We start from the raw sequence: 24,295 nt of genomic DNA, 5'->3' as shown, positions 1-24,295 counted from the left end.
ACTACAATACTTTAGAATAGTGGCTATTTTCTGTTATATATGAATAATTGATTGCTGGAGCTTCAGTTACAGTATCTATTTTTGTGTTTGTTTCAAGTTTTTATTTAAATTCTAGTTAGTTAACATATAGTGTAATATTGGTTTCAGGAGTAGAATTTAGTGATTCGTCACTTACATACAACACCCAGGGCTCATCACAAGTGCCCTCCTCCATCCCCGCCACTCATTTAGCTCACCTCCCCTCACCCCCCCACCTCTCCTTAAGTTAACAATATTTAAATCATTTCTCTAAGAGGTCAAGACTGAAAAGTAACTAAAATGTGTAAAAACCATCTGTTAACTTAAAGGTACAAAAAGAGACGACTTCCTTAGCAAATATGACTGACTTAGTTATCTGGAGTTAACAGGCCTATATTTTAAAGTTAGTGTAAAAGATAGCAATATTTGTATTACTCAGAGCCCCGCATTTATAAGATGTAGTGGATCTCTCCCCGCAACCCCACCCCATCCCTTTCTCTCTCTGTCAATTACTTTCTTGAGGGAGATATGTACTCAAATGTTAACTGGTCATAGGAAAATGGATCTCTTGATACTTCTAAAATTTCATAAATTTAAAAACAGTTCAGAATTGTGAGCAAATCCAGACTAGGCAGGATTATACTTTATTATGATATCTTGGTTGCTCTACTTTCATTTCTTCAGTAATCACATAGCCAAGTAATACACTGATCCACGTCATTCATAGTGCAATGGTTTTTGCACCCAAGGGAGTTTACGCTTCACCAAAGAATGGATGTATTTTCTTTACATACTGTTATATCTTTGACACTTAGCTCAGCTTCTATTAGAGGGTAGATGCTTAAGATGAATTAGTAGGATGGATTAATACCAGGATGAGAAATGTGCATTTACAATGAATAAACAGTGTGGGTGAAGTAAGAGAAAGTAGAAATTCACCCAGTGGTTACTTAGTGGACGGCAGTAGCCTTCTGTCTTCCTGCTACCAGGCTTGGCTCTTCCGAGTTGCTCTTTCTTAAAACATTGATTTGCTTTCCAGGGCGATCATCTAATCACTCTGAAAACCTGTTTGTTAAGACCAAGTTGTAAGGTAAGTGGGGATTGTATCCTTATAGTCATTCTAGACATTTTCTTTAGAGCTACCAAAAAACACAGAAACAAACGAACAAAAAAAAAGAGGGAGGGGATGCCATTTTATTTTTATTTTTATTTTTATTAATAGGTTGATGTCTTTTGCATCCAGGGGGATTTAAACCTTATGAAAGCATAGACTGTATCTGCTTTGCTTACCATTTTATTGCCACCACTTAGGTTTCTACCAAATTTCTACTACAGGGTAGACTTTCTAGGGCTCTTCATTGCCCTCAGGCTGAACTGCAAACCCTATGGATTCAGACAATCCTTAAGTGCCTTTGCTGCCTGTCCACTACTCCCCCATCCCACTTGAGGATCCTGAACCCGCTGCTCTAACTCTTGCTGCTCACACATAATCACTGTCTCCTAGACCACCCCACGTCTCCAGCTCTTTCTGACCTACATCTCAACTAATTCTAATTCTATCACTTCCCTAGATCATCCGGACATGTGAAATCAGGTTTAATTTCCCTTTCTATTCACTCTCAACCCACCTTTTCCATCACAGCAGTGCTCCTATTCATATTATTATTATTAACCTTTTACTTACAGACATATGTCACCAGTCTTTTGAGAACAACCTCTACTTCTGCTCCATGTTATACTTGAGGGCAGTCTTAACTCTTTGCATCCCTATCTCCCCCAACCAATATTACATCCCCAACACCCACCAAAAGGGGGAAAAAATCCACAAACTATTAGAAAGAACTCTAAATTTGACTGAAGATCTTAGAAAGAAGAATAAAGAGGTAATAGTATCTATACCTAGTCTCCAAGCATTTTTTAAATTATTATTATTATTTTATTTATTTAAATTCAATTAGCCAAGGTATAGTACATCACTGGTTTTGGATATAATGTTCAATGATTCATCAGTATAATATTTTCAAGTAGACTTCTGTCTCAAGTTTGTCTTTTGGACCACAGCACAGATCTCTTTTTCTTTGAAACATTCTTCTTAGTTAAGGATTAAATTTTGTTCTGTGAATTTTTACAGCTATGAAAACAAAGGAAGCATATGAATTTCCTTTTTATCCTTGTCAAGCAATATAATATATTAAAGTAAATAAAAAAATAATAATTCAGTGAAGTCCTCTTCTCTCCCCTCCCTTTTTTTGTAGACCTAAAGAAACTGTCCAGAATGGTTGTGGAGATATAATCTTCATATATATCAAAATTCAGTCTTTAATGTGAAGAAGCAGGTTTTCAGAGTGTTTCTGAACCTCAAATTACATAAATACAATAAAGAGGATTTTATATTTAAAAAAGGAAAATGGAGTTAAATAAGGAGATAATTTATATAGTTTAATTAAGAAAATACTAAAAAAATCATCCTCAGATGAATAATCTACATTTTTTTAGTTGTGCTAAATACACCTTTATTTTTTTTATTAACATATAATGTATTATTTGTTTCAGAGGTACAGGTCTGTGATTCATCAGTCTTACACAAATCACAGCTCTCACCATAACACATACCCTCCCCAATGTCCATCACCCAGCCCCCCATCCTTCCCACCCCCCCTTCACTTCTGCAACCCTCAGTGAATAATCTACATCTTGAGTGTCTTTTACTTTCTGTTTCATTTTGCCTGAAATGTTGAAATCCATATGTATTTTCCAAAGTTCAATATGAAAGATTTTCATGAATGATTAATATAAGTTAATATGATTTTCTTATTTGTACAGAGTTCATTTACTTTCGCGCTTTCACATAATTTATGTAGAAAGAGAAATACTGGCTCCATTTAGTTTTTCTAAATAGTGAGTCACCAAATTAGTGTGCAAATTAAAGGTATTGCTGCATTAAAAACTTTCTAGAAAACCTGATAAAGTTGTAAGAAATAAATTATTTATGCATGAGGATTTTTGTTTCCAATCTGAACTACATCAATAAAGCCCAGACTGCCACATGCAAATGCCGTCAAAACATCCATACCAGGAGAGCCACCAGGCATTTTTAACTTAACTCATCTAAAACAAAACACTTGCTTTTCCTCAACTACCCTTCCTTCAGTCTTGCCTGTTTGAGTTGGGGGCAACACCGTCAATCCAGCTACTCAATCTAGAAGCTTTGAAACTATTCTTAACTCCTTTCTCCCTTGATACATCACATCCATTACATCAGCAAATTGCATCAGCTCAACCTTCAAAATGTATTTAAACTTGAACTACATCTCACTGCCTCTGGTCGTACCACCTTGATCCAAACCACCAATATCAATGATCTGGATTTTTTGCAATATTCTTTTACCTTCTCTCCACCCAACTCTGTATCTTTTCTTAACACAACAGCTGGAGGGAATCTTTAAAAAAACTTAATTTCAATCATGTTACTCTTCTGTTCAAAACCCCCGAAGACATCTCTTCTTTCTTGGCTAAAACCAAAGACCTAATTAAAGAGGGCTCTCAATAATCTGCCCCACCTCTAATTCCTTCCTATTTGACTTCACACTCAGTGCCTGCTACCCAATGCCTGTCTTCCTATGTTCCATTCACACACATTAGCCTCCCAACATCCAGGCTCAGTGTCGGGATGAACAGACTGGAGCACTTTCCCTCAGATCTGTATGAGATTCATTCCCTGTTATGTCATTCAGGTCTTTACCCAAATATCCCATCACTGAGACTTTCCAGGCTACTCTAAACTGCAATCCTCCTTTTAGATATCCTTTCCATGCTTCTTTTTTTCTCCCATCTGCTGATCATTATCTGATATATTATGTATTCTATTTACTTGTATTTTATCTACCTTCCCACCAGCGGAATGTATATTTCATAGGCACAGGGTTTTTTCATTGTTTGTCGCTTTATCTCCAGTGCGAAGGACATATAAATCACACTTGATAAGCACTTGTTGGCTGAATGCATTATGGAAGCAAGTGATTTAAACTATAGAATAAATAATGCATTATTTCAATTATTGATGTTATATTTACATGATATTGTGAGGTAGATAAGAGATGGCACTGCCATGCCCATTGCACAGTTGAGGAAAATAAGTATAAAGATTGATAGTATTCCCTAAATTTTAACCTAGGCTTCTCAAATTCCTTAAACTTGTCAGATATGTTAGATTCTTAGCGCTGTTGGAAAAAACTACCACACACTTAGTGGCTTAAAACAATACAAATGTATACTTCTAGGGGTTTGGAATCTAAAGTGGGTTTCACTGCGTTAAAATCAGATATCCGCAGGACTGTGTTTTTTTTCTCAAGGCTTCAGGGAAGAATCTGTGTCCTTGTGATTTCCAGCGTCTACAGGTCACTTACACTCCTTGGCTCATGGCCTTCACAGATACGTCACTCCACCCCCTGCCTCCATGGTCATGTCTCTGTCTCTGACTTGCTGTCTCTCTCTTACACTTATAAAGACACTTGTGATTATACTGGGCCCCCATAGATAATCCAGTATAATCTCCCCAATTCAAGATCCTTAATCATGTCTACAGAGTCCCTCTTGTCAGGTAAGGTAACATATTTCTAGCTTCAGGCATTAGGAAGTGGGGGACTTTGGAGGGCTATGATTCTGCCTCCCTCATGAAAATAGTATCGAATGCTCTATATCATACCATAACTGTAATCCTAATGTAAAATACATTAGTGAAAATTACATGATTTTTCTTAGGGAGGTTTTAACTTCTATAACTTTGATTCATAAATTTATTTCAAAAGTTATTAATCTGGAGCTTGTACTACAAGATAATTTTCTGTTACTAAATATCTTCCTTTGAAATGAATAATATACTCTCTTGCTTGTGTCTTTTCCTCTGGTTCTACTTATTCAAAGTAATTATACAATTTAATCGTTGATTGAAGCAACAGTTTGAGTCAGATGGTCTCTTTCACAGCATCTTTTCCCAAGCTCATTTAAGGAGGCTTTTTATGTGAAACCTCTGAACATTTTATTTTCTTCAGTAACTAAATATAAAGAGTATACAAATTTTAAAAATTAAAGAAGGCATGCTTTATTTGAGACGATATTAGTACCTAGAATTGTCATTAAAACTTGGTTGGGATTCGATGAGGGCTTACTGTACATCAAAAACCGATCACTTATCTGAAGTGATCCTGGTCCTGAGTCTTGGTGAGTCAAACATTTTATATTCCAAATTTTACGTTTTTCCCAAAGTAGCCATTGATAAGTAAAATCATGGATACATTAACCTATGTTTGATATATATGAGATTTAAATGGAAAACTGAGTAAATCAGCTCTTCTTTTGAAACTTGTGAACAGAAATGTTGTCACCCCGTGTGTGAGTGGCCGACTGAGACAGCTAGGCTTCAGAGTATGTGCTATCTTTTTTTTTTTAAGATTTTATTTATTTATTTATTTATTTATTTATTTATTTATTTGACAGAGAGAGACACAGCGAGAGAGGGAACACAAGCAGGAAGTGGAGTGGGAGAGGGAGAAGCAGGCTTCCCGAGGAGCAGGGAGCCCAATGCTGGGCTCCATCCCAGAACCCTGGGATCATGATCTGAGCCGAAGGCAGATGCTTAATGACTGAGTCACCCAGGTGTCCCAGAGTGTGTGCTATTAATTATTCTGTGTTACATGGATCCTCACAAATAAAGATGACTTTTAAAAAGTACATAATACATTTTGAATAAGAACATATCCAAATAAAAAATTACTCTTGTGGTTCAATAAGTATATAAGATAAAGTAAAAGAAGTTGAAATAGGACAAAAATAGTAAAGTAGATTTTATTCTTCGAATTGAGTAAATAAAAACATTTTTGTAAGACAAATTATAAGCTATTAATTGAAATTGACATTAGGAGTAATTTATGGCAAAAAAGGACAAAATGCAGACTGATACTATCTTTATATGAGGTATGAGGTATATGAAGTATTCTATTTATATTCCACAAACATTCATAGTACAACTTTTATGAATAAGATACACAGAAAGACTGACATTTTAAACTGTTTTCTAAGTGCCTAGCACTGTTCTAAATTTTCCATGTTAGCTCATTTAATTCCCTTATATTATACTAAAGAATGAAAGCTGAATTTTTTGATCCAAAATTGTAATTACCAGTCAATAATATAATAAAAAAGGTGTTGTTACATATTCATAACACAGATCAATATACTGTCCACTCCACTTCACTCTTCAATCCATACCTGTTTCAGGATAGTGCTAACCTCCAAAAAATTTAAGTTGCCTTTGATTTCCCCATATTTCTTATTCAGATAGAGAAGAAACTAACCTGCAGTCTCTTGTGAAATATTTTGAGCTGATTTGCTGATTGTAGCAAATAAAAATAATCAGTTTCAAGATTTGGTAAGTGCAGACATCTATAATTTGTTTTGGTTTAATCAAGCAGTAGCAATATTTCTTTGAAGATACAGTACATGATCTATTATAAGCTTAAGCACTTAGAAATTTGTTTTTGTGAAAAAAGTGGAAACAGAAGATTTAGTTTTTATTATGAATGTTTTAATATTTTCTCAAATTTGTGTTCAATGATAGCAGAAGATAATATATCACTGGTATGTTCAATGTAATTGTGTCCTATACACTTTCTTGCCAGAACCCAAATTAGACATAACAACAACTTTGAATTTATGGGGCATTAATCAGAAAATCAGTTGTTTGAGAGAGTGTTACAAAAGGGGACATGATGAAGGAGTGTAAAGGGAAGTTTGCTTAGAGACATACCATCAATTACAGGCATACCATCTCATTTACTTCAATAAATCTTAGCAAAAAAAAACTTAGCATGTATTTTTTACACACAGGTATCCTAACCTGTCACCTCAGGTGGTATATGACCTTTTACTCTCTGAATTTGGATTGGAAATGTTTGAAGAAAGGAACGTTATTAGCGCTTTGTTATAGGTTTTGTGATCTTAATATATTCTGCTGATAGAACCTATTTAGCTTAAAAATGAGCTCGTATTTAGCTTCTTAATTGTGTTTTCGTAAATGTCCAGAATAAACATTCAAAACTGTATCCATACCTTGAAAGAGGCTGCTAGTAATTTCCGCCAATATCTGTTCTTCTTTATTCTTAGCAAGATTATTTTTAACAGGGTACACAAATGCCCATCACAGAGTATAATTTCTAGCCTTCTTGTGTTAGAGCAGAAGAGATGTCTATAAGTTCTGGAAAGTGCCGTTAGAAAGAAAGCACCTTCTCTTTCCTCTGTGTGTGGATTGCAATACAGGTGTTGTGCTCAGTTAACCTTCACCAAGTGGAACTGTAACCCATTCTACAGATGGTCTGCCTTCCCAACATCATCAAACTTTCATGCCGGCGTTTTTCCATTTAGTATGACTACCATGTAGGAATGAAACAAATATATAGACTGTTCCAGTCACTGTGTTTTGTTGTCCTTTATGCAAATAGCCTAGCTCATATTTCAACTAATAATGAATTTAGTAGAAAGATGTAGGAAAATTCTAGACAAAAAAATAAAAACCATGTGGTCTTGTCCTACTGTAACAGGGAGAGGGCTGAGCGAGGACACAGCTATTGCTGTTGGAGTTGGTAACCTCTGAAAAGTCACAGTAAAAATGTCACCAGGGGATCTTTTAGAAGGTCAACCATATACCAACAGAGCTTCCTCTTTCAGCAAAAATGGTTGAAAACATGCAAAATATTTTGTTCTTGTTACTTTTAGTAATGTTCTACTAGAAAAGAACTTAGATTATTTTTCCAAAAGGTGGCTCTACCCTAAAGAGGCAGGAGATAACACTGTGTCCCTAGGATTTTCTCTATCTCCTCAGTCAGTCCAGCTGCTGGTATTGAATTAAAGACTTTTTTTTTTTTTCCAGCAACTCTAACCTATGGTTCCAAACGACCTTAATGCAAGATTGGTCTGTGCAGCTGAATGATTCACTGCAAAATGCTACCAGTGAAGAGGGTGGGTTGGGGTTGAAATCTAGCTTTGGCTCCATTCAACATGCAACAAAGTTGGCAGCACATAGAGGGAGTAGCTTTTACTTTTTACAAAGGCACTGTGTCAATGCCTGTGGGAGTGCTGCAGCACCTAGGGAGACCCTCTTTCTATGCTATTCATCCAGAGTAGTGTCTCATCTTTAACTCTCACTTTAAATCCCTGCTGTCATTATGTTGTTATGTTGACAAAGAGGGTTGGCAGAGTTCTGAGGCTAGTCAAAGTTTTTAAATGAAAAAATAAAAAAGTTTCAGAGATCAAAAGAAACGAACTAGCTATTTAAAGATAGAGTCTTTGATGTTGCCACTTGCATGTGGAACTTATCAGAAACAAGTAAACTGGAATTTTCCTATCTATGTTGCAGGAACAGCGTTGCAGAAATAAATGAACCAACAAACCATAATTACCTGGCCTGCAAAGCCTGTGAAGCATATCCCACAGGAATCAGGCGAAAATGTTGGGTAGCTCTCAAGGATATAATTTGCCCTTTCTCATCACTATCCCAGATGCAGCCTCAGAGTAAAACGAGCAAAGAAGAATCTGCGAAACTTCCACCCAGAACTGCCACATAAACTGACCCAGGGGAATTCCTTGAAAACCAGCACAGAGACTTTTCACGTTCGTTCCTAATATGTATTGGCAATTGTTTGGAACAAAGGATGCTTGTTTCCTATGCTTTCATTTTCCAAATGGAGTTATCAAGGTAGTGATCATGACCCTATTCTGATTTATATTTTATGTGGGGGAGAATTTAGTTTAGTATTTGGGTAAAAAACCTTCCAGAGATGATTGCTTATCATGAAGACATCATGTAATTTTACCTTGGATAAAATTACACGATGTGGATAGGTTCTGTGTTGCCATTATTGGATTAGAGATCAGGTTATTGTATGTGTGGGAAGAGGGATTTACATGACCATCCAACTAAACACTATGTGCTCCCCTTCATTATGTGTGACCTAATGTCCTATTGTGATTAATGAGATATAAGTAAAAATTATGTGGTCAAATTCTAAATAATCTTCTTCAAATGATATGAGTTACTTTCTCTCTTTTCTTTTTCCCACTTTGGACAAGAGCCTATACTGATGGGAGAATAAAGATGAAAGGAAGCCTGGCTCCCTAATAGGATCAAGCTGCTCTGAAGGTCCTGAATACCTGCCTGGTATATTGGGTGAGAGATAAATAAATCTTTTCAAGCCACTATATTTTGAGGTCTTAGAATTCATACTACTAGATGAGTCAGTAATAAAGTGGTTTGAAATTTTACAAAATTTGAAACCCTTGCATAAAGATGAAATAGCCATTTTGAATAACAATGGTTTCCTGCTAATTAGTTTTGCACTCTGGCTCACTTACTGCAGCAGAAGATGATTTATACCTAGCATGTGTCTGGCACACAGCATTCACTCAGTAAGTGTTTGTTGAGTGAATTCATTTAAAAATTTTCCATCATTTATTATTCATCATTCATACTTTCCAAAGACAAGAATTGCGCCTAAAGAAAGTTTTCTAATCCCCATAGAGTTGCTAGAATTTTAATACTATTCTAGTGCCTTTATCAAAACACAAACGTAGGAGCCAAATTGGCCTCAGAAAGCCAAAATGAAATTAGCTTTTGACAGAGCAATTCCAAAATAAATTACCCCAAACAGGCTCTTTTATCCTTTGTAAGTGCAAAACTCGGCCGTTAAGCAAATATGCTTCTGTGCTTGATAATGAAGTTGATGTGATCAGCCCTTTCTTTAGATTTACCTCTCACTCTGCTCAGAACCAGGTTTGGGGCTCAGTTTTCATAACATCTCATTAACTACACTCATTTTGTAACTTTCTGCACACAGTGCCTCTTAGAAGCCGAAATGAAGGTATGCAGGAGCAAGGGGGTGTTGGCCTCACAAAGAGACGAGCTAAGTGATGAGTAGTTATCAAGGTAGGAACAGGTTTCATACATCAAACATTGATTATTTGACTCTTATCATCTTACACTATTGATCTTACACTAGAAACTCAGAATTATATTTTAAGCTCTACCGAAAGATATAAACTTTGGTAGAAATAAAAATAATTAATAAATACTACTGGTAGGTTTTGATGACTTACTCATTAAAATGAACAAAGCCCTACTACAGAGGGATTTAAGTCTTTGGCAGTTATATTCCTTTTAGGATAAGGTTGCTTTTCATGTCCAGTCACAGTTACAATGAATCAGTGAAGAACTAAGAGGGACCCACTGGTTTCCAAACATATTCTTCCTCGCCCCATTGCATTAAAAACAACCTAACCACTATCTGTTCATTAGGGTCAATTACACCTGACCACATGGTAGTTTCTATTCAAGCTGGCTACTCCCTGGCCGCAAGGAGTCCAAAGTATCTTGGGAACGGTCATACTTTGTAGTTCATAGAGAACTTCCCCATGTTTCCTGATAAGAATATGTCTCCCTTTGGTAACCAAAAGCTCCAATCCTGCACAACCCAAAATTGCAGGGACAGGAAGCACAGAATCACCAACGATAAGTGGGATAACTAGGTGACTCCTGATTTCGCCCCTTGGGTCCCAAATGCATATATTCTCCTGAGGAGAGACACAGTGCAAAGTCTTTGATTTAATACATATGTGATATCCTGAAAAATATTTCCTTTCTGGAATTATTTTTATTTTTATTTTTATTTTTTTAGAGATTTTATTTATTTATTTGACAGAGAGAGAGAAAGCACAAGCAGGGGGAACAGCACAGGGAGAGGGAGAAGCAGGCTCTCTGCGGAGCAGGGAGCCCGATGCGGGGCTCGATCCCAGAACTCTGGGATCATGACCTGAGCCGAAGGCAGACATTTAACCAACTAAGCCACCCAGGTGCCCCATCTTTCTGGAATTTTAATTCATACAGTCCTCCTTGCTTCCACAACTATCTGATATTTCTAAACTATATTTTTTTATATTTTGATTTTTCCCCCTAATTGTTGCAATGGCTTGCAGTTACCTTCTACATTCTTCATGGAAACAGAAATTGCTCCTGGCATATCCATTTATATAATGATTAGATTCTGGAAAAAAAACAAACCAAATTATTAAGGTAGAGCTAAAATTGGAGGAACTGATGGGGATGTTACACATTTTATTAAAACATGTTTACATTGTTTGGAAGTTTTATATATATCACACATTCATGCGTTTTATTTTATTTTTTATTTTTTGTAAGTTTAAAAGAAGCCCAAAGTTTTCCACAAGAACATTTTGCTGCATTTATTAATTTATTTATTTAATAAAGAAGGTGGACCTTAGAAACTGGAAAAGTCAAGGAAACGGATTATCCCCAAGAGCCCCCAGAAGGAACTCATTCCTGTCATGAGTTATGCATATATGCATGTACGTATGTGTGCATAGAAATGGCAACTTGCTAGGTGTCCCAAAAATCTCCCCACTCCACCTTTTACAGATGACACAAGGTCAGACACATGCAAATAATTTGAGACTCATAAAACATTAAACATTCTATTAAAAAAAGTGAGTTTGGGTCATCATTTTAGGCACACAGAAAGTCCTATGTGAAGGCACTGAGAGGGGAAACCGTTTAGTGATTTTCAAGTCCTGAAAAAATTCTGTTGCAAATGAAACAAAGAAAGCAAAAGATAAGATTAAAAAGGTGGGCCGTAGTTAGTTCATGGAAGTCATTTCATCACATAATAATTATTTTGATATTTTTCCTCAGTTATCAGAGACTTGTGGTAGTGAAGGAAAAACCAGAACTTTCAGGGTTCCCTGTGTCCGAAGCTATTACGTGTGAAATGTTCATTGGCAGTTAGACCCCTACCATACATTAGCCAGATGATGCAGACGTAGACAGTGCCTTTATATCTAAAACTTTTATATAGCACTTTTTAAGCCTTTATTTTGAGGAAAGAAAATGCATTTGTCTGAATATGGATTCTAAGTTGTATATATTTACTATCAATCTAAAAAGTGAATTTGTGAAGCAAAATTTTACTAAGTGTTAAATTTGGAAATGTAATATACTTTATTATTTACATACTGCTCACTAACCAGTTCATTAACTAGTTTACTTTAAAGGAAAATACATCTAACTGTTAAAAGTATTTGAAGAAAATTTCATTTTTGTCTAATTAATAATTAAAAGAAAATGTTAAAATAAAAATAAAAGTAATACTTTCCAGCAAAAATCTCAGTGAGTAATATAGCAGGAACAAAATATATGTTTGTTCGAAATAAATCATTTATAGGCTAAATTACCAAATAAAATGAATTCCAATGAATTATTTAAAAAAAAGATGAGGGCGTCTGGGTGTCTCAGTCGTTGGGCATCTGCCTTCGGCTTGGATCATGATCCCAGGGTCCTGGGATCAAGCCCCGCATCAGGCTCCCGGCTCGGCGGGAAGCCTGCTTCTCCCTCTCCCACTGCCCCCTGCTTGTGTCCCCTCACTCGCTGTGTCTCTCTCTGTCAAATAAATAAATAAATAATCTTAAAAAAAAAAAGAAGAAAAAAAGACTACTGTCAACCCCCACTCTCCACAAAGATGTCATTCCCTAATCCCCCAGAACCTGTCACCACGTTACCTTACATGACAAAAGGGATTTAACAGTTGACTAAATTAAGGCTCTTGGGATGGGGGCATTATCCTAGATTTTCTGTATGGGTCCAATGTAATTATCAGGGTCTTGTTAAGAGGGAGCTAAGAGAGTCAGAGAGAGAAGATTTGTGACGAAGGAAGCAGAGTGGAGTGATGTACTTTGTATGGAGGAAGGGGCCATGAGCTAAGAGATGGAGGTGGTTTCTAGAAACTGGAAGAGTCAAGGAAACAGATTCTCTCCTAGAGGCACTGGAAGGGACTCATGCCTGTCAAAACCTTGATGTTGACCCCATGACACCTATTTTAGTTTTCTGACCTCCAGAACTATAATATAATACACTTTTGTTATTGTTGTTGTTTTAAGCTACAAAGTAAGTTGTTTCAGTAGCAGTGGGGAATTAATACAGCATTGCTGTAGCTTATTCATTCCTAAAGTCATATTGCCCCACCATTTCAGAGATAGAGTAACCTCTGGCGGAAGGAAGGTAGAGTAGGGAAAAGAGATGAAGTAGTCTGGCTGGCTTCTTCACGGGAGGGTGATGGCAGCCCTGTGGTTACTGAATCACTACCTTCTGAGAGGGAGAAGCATGTGGTGGTATGTCCTGATGCTTATCTCCTTCCCATATTGTTCTGATCATTCATCAGTTTTCCAGGTGTTTTGTACTGAAACCGTACTTCTCCTTTGGGTGTTCTTGGCTGTTTAATTAGAAAAGCTGTATAGGGACAAACAAGCATCAATATCCTTTATGGTTCTTGAGATGAAAATTGTCAGACTAATATCTTGTATGAATTTAAACAAACCATAACCAAATTTAATAACACCAGAGCATTAGAAACTTTGATGGAAACCAGAGATTTTAACGCAAGTTACCATATTCCAAGAAGAATCATCCAAGTGCAGAAGTTCTCTTTAGTGAGGTCACTGCATAGTGAGAAATCTGTGTGAGTCTAGTCTACCAGGCAGCAGCGGCACAGCCAGTGGGCAGTGCACACCGACCTACCCCATAGATTCAGGCTCTTAAAATAAATCCACTAAAGGGGCGCCTGGGTGACACGGTTGGTTAAGCCTCCAACTCTTGGTTTCAGCTCAGGTCATGATCTTGGGGTCATAATGTCAGGGTCATGAGCTCTCAGTGCAAATTTGGCTTGGGTTTCTTTCTTCCTCTCCCTCTGCCCCCTTCTGCCCCACTCTCACTGGATCCCACTCTCTCTCTCTCCCTCTAAAATAAATAAGTAAATCTTAAAACAAAAACAAAAACAAAAACAGAAACAAAAACCCAAATCAGGCATGGTACAGCATGCAGTCTCAGCAAATACAAAATGAAAGTAAAACAGCAAAATAACATTAACCCTTGGATAGAAATATAAATAATACAATTAAGCTTGAAAATTATGAACATAGATATATGCCCAGTACTTTTGTAACTTATTCTAAGTCCTAAATTAAAGCAAACAAAAGAGATTGCTAAATTTGAAAGTGAAAGACTGGTTGCATTATTTCTTTATAAGGTCTAGGATCCTGCTTTCCAGGATCTGATAAGGGGCTGTGAGATTTGATCCCAGCTCTTCAAAACAAAGCCTAAGTGGATGCTAGAGTCTGGAGGGCAGATTAGTTTATAATGCAGCCAACTCATCACTATAGATTTTAACATGAGGCTGAATTAAGCTCAGGGCAAAAAACTCAGAAGGAATTGGAGTGGTGACTACCTTCTTGGTGTCTCCCTCTGACAGGAAAAGGATTTTGAAATATTTTCTGTATTTTTCCTTTTCTTCAAGCAGACCTTCAGTAAGGCTGCAATATGTAATATGATGGTATAAATGGAGTGCAGATTATAAACGTTCAGAGCAACCTCAATGACAGTCACGATCATGTATTTAATTATAAATGGCTTTATTTTTAAAAATTTCATTTCTACCCTAAACTCCACTTATCCTTTTATTCATAGGTGGTTCACTAACCATGACCCTCTGGCCACACCCTGAAGAAATTTAAAAGAAGAAAACCTTAGAAAGCAAAATGCAGTTTGGTAAAATTATTTTATCTGTTGAATGATAATCATAAAAGTTGGGTGACATATATAGGGTCATAAAAGAAATTCTCATTTATATTCAAATGCTATATATTATATCATCTGTATAAAATTACTTAAGACAAAAGCAGACATAAGTCACATATTTTTATTTTAAAAGACATGAACTACACATTGTAATATTAAAGGACAAATATTTGAAGCGATAGAGGGCAGTATTGTTGCATTTTTTAATGTTATTAAGATTTTGCTCACTGCGCATGCAACAAACTGCATTTCTTTCTAAAGTTTTATAGGTCAGTGTACAAAGATATTAGAAATGTTAATTTGAAGACTCTTTCTCTCTCTTTTTTTTTTTACTAGACAACTTTGATTTGTATTTCTTCTCTGTATAAAGGACATTACCCAGGGAACTACAGGAGTGTGGGAGAAAAAGTTTCCATTCTTTTACATCAGGTCTGCAGAGCTAACCCACAAGGTCGGGGGGGGGGGGGGGGTCGTGAAACTGGCAGTGAGCTTCTGTGGACTCGCCTGTCTCATCTTCCTTTGAATTCATTGAGTTTGCTGAGGATTTTCAAAACATATTGTTTATATTACCGATTTAGGCTTTCTTTAAAGATTTTGTTTATTTGTTAGAGAGAGAGAGTGCATGGGCGAGAGAGAGTGAGCAAGGGTACAAGCAGGGGGCGCTGCAGGCAGAGGGAGAAGCAGGCTCCCTGCTGATCAAGGAGCCCGATGCGGGATTCGATCCCAGGACCCTGGGATCATGACCTGAGCCGAAGGCAGACGCTCAACCGACTGAGCCACCCAGGCGTCCCTGATTTAGCCTTTTAAAACCCTTTGATTTCCACATATTCTTTGACGCTGAAGTTAAATGAGATTTATCTATTTCATACAACTTATCTGCCGTCCAGTAGGTATTTTTAAAGAACATTTTTTTATGATTGGCTAGATCTTATAAGGGAGAGGAAAATAAATGGTTTATCTTTTAAAACAGCACTAACAAGACGACTATCGGAGATGCATAAGGAAAAGGTGTCATAATGAGGCTACCATAAAGTCAGCTAGACAAAGAGAGAACAAAAGAGAAAATGAGTCCTGGGTCGTCCAGTTAAAATTGTTTTCTAGAATTTCAGCGTGTAAATGGAACTACAGACCCAGACATACTGAATTTAAAGCTTTTACTGCCGCAGGAGTCGTGTTTGACACCTAAGCAGGCAAAGAATATTTTTTGCCGCATCTATTGAGTTTAGTTGTGCAGGACTTTTCTTGCTGGAGTGCTGGTTTTCAAAATAGAAATAAAAAGCTCTTAAAAATTGTACTGTTCCCTTTTTTTTTTCATAAAAAGATCAGCTATCAATTGGAGTTAATAGCTGGAGTAAGAAGGTACCAATTTAATCTCATCAAATTTTTGTGAGGGCTTTCAGCTCTAAGAATGCAATATGAATGTGTCATACTTAAGTGATGTGTTATCCATGCTCATTTTTGTATCTTCAACATAATATGGCAGAATCTGTCATGAACCACAAATAACAACTAATGTGGGAGCAAGCTAAGCGTCTCTGTACACTTTGTAACATAATCATGACACTGTAAAGAGTCTTTCTTTTTTTTAAATTTTTTATTGTTATGTTAATCACCATACATTACATCATTAGTTCTTGATGTAGTGTTCCATGATTCATTGTTTGTGCATAACACCCAGGGCTCCATGCAGAATGTGCCCTCTTTAATACCCATCACCAGGCTAACCCATCCCCCCACCCAAGAGTCTTTCTTTTGACATATCTGTATTTGACCAGATAACATAAAATGGTCAGGATCTAAGTTCTTTTTGCGGTTTGATGCTGCTTTTAGTTTTTGTCTCCAATTTGATTACCCAACCTGCACAAATAATGACAGTTCATTTTCTTAGTGTTAATGTTAAAACTGTTTGTGATTTTCAATAAACCTTTATACGTACTACAGAATTCTATCCTAGAAACTGCCTTTTAAGAGAGCTGGCCTAGTTATTGCAATTCCAATTGCCATTTGTGAACAACTAGATGCAGTTTTAACAAGTTAAGAGCCTCAGTAAAATAAGGAGAAAAAGAGACTACACAGGAAAAGTTCTGAGCATCTGACACAAGAACTTTCTGCTACCTTGGGTAGCTTATAATTAGGAAAATTAGTAGGTTGAAATTATTAATTTTAAAGACTCAATGGTTTTCAAAAGCATTTAATTAATGTTTGAAAGCACAGATAAACATGTAAAGAGATCCTTTCACTGTTTTTCAAAATGTTGTCATATAAAATAGAAATAGTAAATAGAAGAATTTGTTTGGTAATTTATTTGTATTATGAAGCATCCCATGCTTATTGTTTGAAAATCGACCATGATATGGAAATAATCTATAAAAATTATAAACAATTTTTAAAATTTATAAAAGTAATTTTTAAACTTATGAAAGCTAATTTATAAAAGTATTAAACTATATAAAATAGCTCATTTTTTAAATAGTGAAATTGCTGAATCTGTCATTAAATAAGGTCATGAGGGAAAGAAGGCATTCCTCAGTCAAGTTTCTTTCAAAATTGTAGAAACATGAGAGATATATATATATATGTGTGTGTATATATATATGTGTATATATATATATATATATATATATATATATATATATATATATATGTGTGTGTGTGTGTGTGTATGGTGACTTTAGCAAAATCCTCCTAGACTCATTAGCGAGGCAAGATCACAAGTCCGTTCCAAGTTAAAAAAAATGAAGGAGGATGAAGATTGGTGCAGATATTTTAAGGTTGGTTTCCCTGTGGTAAATAGCTGTGCCAGCAAAAAGAGCGGTATAACAGAGGATACACAGCAGATTAAGTGAGTTTTTGTGTCATTGTTTTTTTACCTTGTTTCTGGTGAGGCAGACCCACTTTGAGGGCCATGAGTTTGGCCAGCGCAGGATGAGCATCTGCCCCAGCCTGGCTTCATGAGTTAGCATGAGACCGCAAGAGTCATATATCTGTTCAAGAGTCCACTTACTATGTAGACATATAAGGATTCTTGCTACCTTCTAAATACCCAAGTCTGCATCTATATTTAGCGGATCATCAGACCAACAGCATTTTTAGCTTTTGAGCGTTATAGCTAAATTATATCTAGATAAACTCAACCATGTTATAAGGTACAAACTCAAAACTACAACATGACTACGTTCTAGAGATCTAATGCACTCTATCATGATTATAGTCAATAATACTGTATTATATACCTCAAAATTGAAAACAGACTAGAACGTAAATATTCTCACAAAGATAGATAGATAGATGATGATAGATAGATAGATAGACAGATGATAGATAAATGATTGATAGATGATAGATGATAGAAAGATTGGTAGATAATTATGTGACATGATAGAAGTTTCAGCTAAAGCTATGGTAATAATTTATTATAATACATAAAATATCAAATCAACACATTGTACACTTTAAACTTACACAGTGTTTTATGTAAATTTTAGCTCGATAAAAAATAATGCTTACTCAAGTGTGCTGCTGTTTGCGATGCAAATATTTATCAGGGGGCTTATTAAAATATCTTAAATATGCAAAAAATATACATTTAAAGAGTATCTTAAAGAGTACTAGAGGAAAAAGTACTTTTTTTTCAACTAAATTTGAAAACCACATTATGGCTCTCACTGATGCATTCTCAAGCTTTCCTTTCAGAATTAACCAAAACTCAATACTTTAATTTTATGTCCAATATTTTTCTTTTCCATATGTTATTTTATGATGAATACATGTGCACTTAAAATATATTTAGTGATTTGTTTTCCTGGTCTTTGAACAATATCTACACTACACAGTAATTCTTCTTCTGTAAATTATCTTTCTTACTCAGCATTATGTTTGCATGTTTCACACGTAAAGATTTTTAATATTATGTGGTATTTTGGTACATATGCATAATAATATATGTGTATTTGTACATATGTATATGTATAATAAATGTATGATAATATAATATATAGATTGTACTATGTATAGACACACACAGGAGACCCATTTTCCTGTCAATGAACATGTGAGTCATTTCTAAGTTTTCGGTATTGCAAATGATGCTGTCATAAAGATTATCTATGGGATTCTTGACACAAAAAATGCAGAATTTAGGACTCTACTTAGGAGTATAATTGCTAGGTCATGGGATAAATGCATATTTAACTGTAGTAGGTTATTCCAAATTGTTCTTCAACATATATATAAAATTTTTACCTTGAGCAGTACATGAGTTCTGGTTGCTTTAAATATTCTCCAAAATCATTATTGTCAGATTTTAATTTTTGCTAAACCTACAAGTGAAAAATAAAATCTTAATTTTTAGTGTTTTAATTTGTATTGCTTTGCCTGATGAGGCTGAGCATCTAGTACTAGATTTATTGCCTATTTGTTTTGTTTACTCTGTGAAATGCTTTTTTATATTTTGCATCCATTTCTCTTTTGCATTTTTTGTATTTATCTTATTTTTGATGAATATCTTAAAGGCCACCTGGGTGGCTCAGTTGGTCAAGTGTCAGATTCTTGATCTCAGGGTCACACGTTCAACCCCCTCACTGGGCTCCATGCTGGGCATAGAGCCTACTTAAAAATAAATGAATAAATAAATAAATACATATATACATACATACATATTTTATATAGATTTACATTTACTGTCAGTTCATAAATTCCTTCATATTTTCTGTCTTATTTATGACATTACTGACAATACTTCTAAAGATCATAAGGATACTGTGTTCTATTCTAAAAGATACTTTCGTGTCTAACTTTAATCCAACTGGACTTGATTTTTTTTTTTTTTGATGGTGAAAGGTAGGCATTCCTTTTCTTTCAAAAAATGAGAAACTGTTGAAAATTGTCTGTCTTTTCCATACTGATGAAAGGCTCCACTCATACCGGAAGTTTCCACGTACAGAAGATCTGCCTTCAGCTTTCTATGGTATACCACTAGATTATTTTCAACAATCTCAATACATTTTTCTTCTTGTAATACTCTTTAAAATTTTCATAGTAAGGATATTTTCCCCTATAAATCACAGTGTTTCTCCCTACTCCTCTCTGTCTAATACCTGAAAAAAATTGTGCAAATTTCTTGCCATTTGTTCCTTAAATTCTTGAAAATATTGGGGCACCTGGGTGGCTCGGTCGGTTAAGCATCTCAGGTAATGATCCTGGAGTCCTGGGATCTAGCCCAGCATTGGCATCAGGCTTCCTGCTCAACAGGGAGTCTGCTTCTCTCTCTGCCCCTCACCCCTCTCGTACTCCCTCTCTTTCGCTCTCTCTCTCTCAAATAAATAAAATCTTAAAAAAGTAAAGAAAGCATTTACTAGTAATATCAACTGGATCTAAAGTTTCTTTGTTGTCACCGTCTGTTTTTCATTTTAAATTTGAGGTATAATTTGCATATAATAAAATTCACCTCTTTTTAGTGTTATCAGATTGAGGGAGTTTCCTTCTATACCTGGTTTATTGAGAGTTCTTATCATAGATGGATATTAAATTTTGTCAAGTGCTGTGTGCATCTATTGAGATGATTGGTTGATTACAGTTTTTTTTTTTTCTTTTGTTTCAGCCTGTTGATATGGGACATTACATTGATTGGTTGTCAAAATTTGCAGTAATCTTGCATTCATTCCTGGGATAAATCACAATTGTCCTGTCTACAGATTCCTGAATTTGATTTGTTAATATTTTATTCAGAATTCTTGCATTTATATTCATAAAGGATATCAACCCTTAGTTTTTGTTTGTTTATTTTTTACTTACAACATATTTGTCTGGTTTGTGGATGATTTTAGCTTCACGTGAGTTGGGAAATGTTTCTGCCTCTTATTTTCTAGCAAAGTTTGTATACAGCTGGTATGATTTACTCTTCAAATATATGGAGAAAAAACCAAAACAAAACAATGAAGCTATTCAAGACTGAATTTGCTTTCAGGGAATTAAGGATTCAATTTTTAAAAAAACAGAAACAAGATGATTTAAGTTATCTACTACTTGAGTGAGCTTTAGTAGTTCCCCCTCCCCTTGGTATTTGTACATTTTATCTAGGTTTCTTTAAGGGGAGAAGCTTTTGAAATACAGATTTAATTTCTTTAATAGATGAGAATATGCAGGCTTCCACAGTATATTTTTACAGTTATAGGCAGTTTGTGTCCACAGATTTTTCCATTCCATCTATGTTTTCACATTAATTGGTATAAAAATGTTCATAATTGTATCATATGTTTTTAATATCTTTAGAACTTAATCTTGTGTGTATTTTTTTTTCCTGGATTAGACTTTCTAGTTACAAATTTGTTCACCTTGTGTCTTATTTCATCTTGTTTCATTAATATCTGTTCTTATCTCTATTATTCACCTTCTACTTTTTATTCTCAAATTGCATCTAATTTTGTCAAACTTCGTTTTAATTCTTGAACCTTTCATTTTTTAAATTTTTTAATTTTATTTTGTTATGTTAATTACCATATGTTACATCATTAGTTTTTGATGTACTGTTCCATGATTCATTGTTTACATATAACACCCATTCATTTTTAGAATTCTTTCCTTTCCTTTCTAACGCAGCAGATGAGGCTACAATATTTCTAAAGCACTGCTAACATATATTCCACAAGTTTTGATTTACTGTATTTAATTATAATTAAATTCAGATAAAGATAAATTTTGTAAGTTTCTTTGTAACTTCTTTCTCCACCAGCAGATTATTTAGAGTTTTACTACTTAATTTCTAAATACATATAACTTAATTCTGCTCTTGTAAAAGAACATAAACAAATAATCACAGCCCTTCAAAAATAATTGATCCTTGTCCCATTTTATGATCAATTAATTATAATTTACCAATTAATTTTGGTACATGCTTCCTGTAACACAAAATGATGCACAGTTTCTCTTAGGTGCAGTTTTCCATAAAATTTATTTAAATTGGTTTTGTTAAATCAATCAGATTTACTATATCTTTCCTGAGTTTTCTCTGGCCTGGTAATCTATACAAAACACTACAACAAGATTTGCTTTATTTGTTCATAAATAAATCCAAACATAAGTCAACTGCCTAGATCAGGTTGTGGCAGGAATATTACATCTTTCTTTTAATTTTTCTTTATCAATATTTAATTATTTTCTTGTGAATATATTGTATTAAGAAAGAGTAATACAAAATGTTGTTTTCTCTTCTGCTAATTTCAATTTCCCAATGTGTAATTTGAAGTAAAATTTATAATAGTAATTTTCAAGCCTACATTTATAACTAAATAAATGCATGTGGAAGAAAAAAAATTCAAGTGCTGATAGATAAAAAAATAGCTGTCAAATAATATATTTCTGAATTAATTTCTTCTACGATTTTAGTGTAAACTATATCACACCCATGTAACACCATGATACCATACCAGGTATTATTTTGCATGATTTTTTTTCACATGATGATTTATATTGGCTTCTATCTTGAAATCAATAAAATTAAAAAAATTTCTTAGGGTATGCATGGCCTGCTTATACTAAAAAATAAGAAAAGAGCATAATTTGGGAATTGCGGTTGGCAGAAATTGGTACACAGCGTTTACTTCCAGTTTCTAGATAATTCTGTTGTTAGATCAGTCTTCAAATATGTGACTTCAGAGGCAACCAAACTGATAGCAGTTCAGAAGTCTGGAGTAATTTAAAACATGAGTGACATATGAGTAAATTGAGTGAACACGTACATTATATTTTCTGACAATTGATTATTTTCTAAGTGTTAAGTAGACTTTCACTAATAGTATTTATTCATGTAATATATTTACTATGGCTGTAGAGGCCAGATGCCAGGATAGGTAAAGAGAATTAAGTACCCTTATAGTAAATCAAATCACCTTGCAGCAAATTATATCACCTTTTTTTTTAAGTTTTATGGCCTTATAGTTTGAGAGTTCCTTGATTTAATGATTATCAGCCATCTCTTTTAGTGCCATGAATAGATTAATCAGCCATTAAAATTGCCCTAGCAATTCTCTGACCTAAATGAATAATTTTAATTTTTCTTTGGATCATTTCCATTAAAAACTGCATTTAGTTTTAGAATAATATGTTTTTCTTCTTTTCTGGAATGTATAGGCCCAATTCATTTTCAATAATTCCTTTAGAAAAGGTGCTTTATTCTGAATTTCTTTATTGCTTCCTATAAAAAAGTGATGCAATGATCAATCTGTCCATTTTAAGTAAGGTCTGGTTTGAATTGATCCTTAGTTAATAAAAACTCTTATAAATGGATGAGTTCTGAGAATGAGTATTTCAGATTTTCCATCGAAGAGCTCAGTTTAGTTACCAGTTGGGGATATTTTCCAGGTTGCAATATAAGGAGAGGGCACACACATGGAGCACAATGATCTCACTGAGGAACAGTGAGTAATTGAGCTGGCCTCTGGAAAGGCCAAAGTGGCTGGAGTTCCCAGTGTAGACTATCAGGGAGTAGAAAGCTTTACAGAGAGAAAATTCTAGGAAATCTGTACAGGGTCTTCTTCAAGACTTCTGCTGACTACTGATCAACATATGTATATAAAGAAACTACCCAAGTCAAGGAAAAAACCCTTCAAAAGATTGCAGGAGGTAATACTTGAGCTTCCATGAGGTCAGAGATTAGTACCTGTTTTCATATGCTAGAGTAGAAAACCTGATAATTCATGGGCCTTGATAAAGGGTACCCAGAAAGTTTTTGCTTTATTGAATTATTGAAATGTGGTAATTATTTATTTTTTGGAAAATTTTCTTTCTTTCTTTCCCTTTCTTTCTTTCTTTCTTTCTTTCTTTCTTTCTTTCTTTCTTTCTTTCTTTCTTTCTTTCTTTCTTTCTTGATACAGCACGAGTAGGGGGCAGAGAGAAGCAGACTCCCCACTGAGCATGGAGCCCCATGTGGGACTCCTCCCTCAACCCCAAGGTCACCATCTCAACTGAAAACAAAAGTCAGACACAACCTACTGAGCTGCCCAGGTGCCCCTTAATAACTCTATTATATCTTTGATAATATGTAATAATTTGCTATATGTTAAGCCTCTTCTCTTTTGATTAAAAATATTAATATTAGCCTGAGCCACTTCCCTACCATATCTATTTTCTCCTTTCTTTACATTGCTCTGTGCCTCTAGAGGTCAACATCTGTGCTTTGGATTATCAGGTTCCCTTGTTGAGCCTTGTGGGGTTTTCCCCATGGGAGATGCTATTGGTATCCCCTCTTTTTGGTTCTTGCAGTAGCTCTCATCCTCTAAGATTGTAATTCTTATAGGCGGACCATGCTTCAGTTGCTCTGATTCCAAATAATTTCATCTTTTGCTTTGAGTAAAGCCTAAGAGTAGTTATAGCCTAGTTAAAGCCTAAGAGTAGTTATAGATTTCCATTGTTACTAATATCTGCATCCCTCCTCATTTCCTTGTGGATTCCCTTAACCCCAGTTATACCCCTGTAAAAGTTTTCTTTAATGTTTTCTCTTCTGTTAAATTCATTTGGTGGTGCATTCTGCTTCCCGTCTTATGCAATATAATATATCTTTCTCTATATAGTCTGTTGACTTGACATATCAAT

The 24,295-nt window shown here is 35.0% G+C and overlaps 1 long non-coding RNA gene across 1 annotated transcript in view; it reads right to left on the bottom strand.

Moving 5' to 3' along the window:
* Positions 1 to 957: 957 nt before the first annotated feature.
* The window catches only part of LOC113916337, a 55,350-nt gene continuing 32,012 nt past the window's right edge, over positions 958 to 24,295 (bottom strand). Inside the window, exons 2-3 of the long non-coding RNA XR_003517911.1 lie at positions 11,045 to 11,108; positions 958 to 1,083 (exon numbers count right to left, since the gene is read on the bottom strand). This is a non-coding gene — a long non-coding RNA (uncharacterized LOC113916337). The remainder of the gene's footprint in view (positions 1,084 to 11,044; positions 11,109 to 24,295) is intronic.

Source organism: Zalophus californianus, chromosome 1 (genome assembly GCF_009762305.2).
Source record: "Zalophus californianus isolate mZalCal1 chromosome 1, mZalCal1.pri.v2, whole genome shotgun sequence".
Taxonomy (NCBI): Eukaryota; Metazoa; Chordata; class Mammalia; order Carnivora; family Otariidae; genus Zalophus; species Zalophus californianus.
Note: the sequence above shows the minus strand (reverse complement) of the source record. Positions and strands in the feature narration are given on the sequence as shown.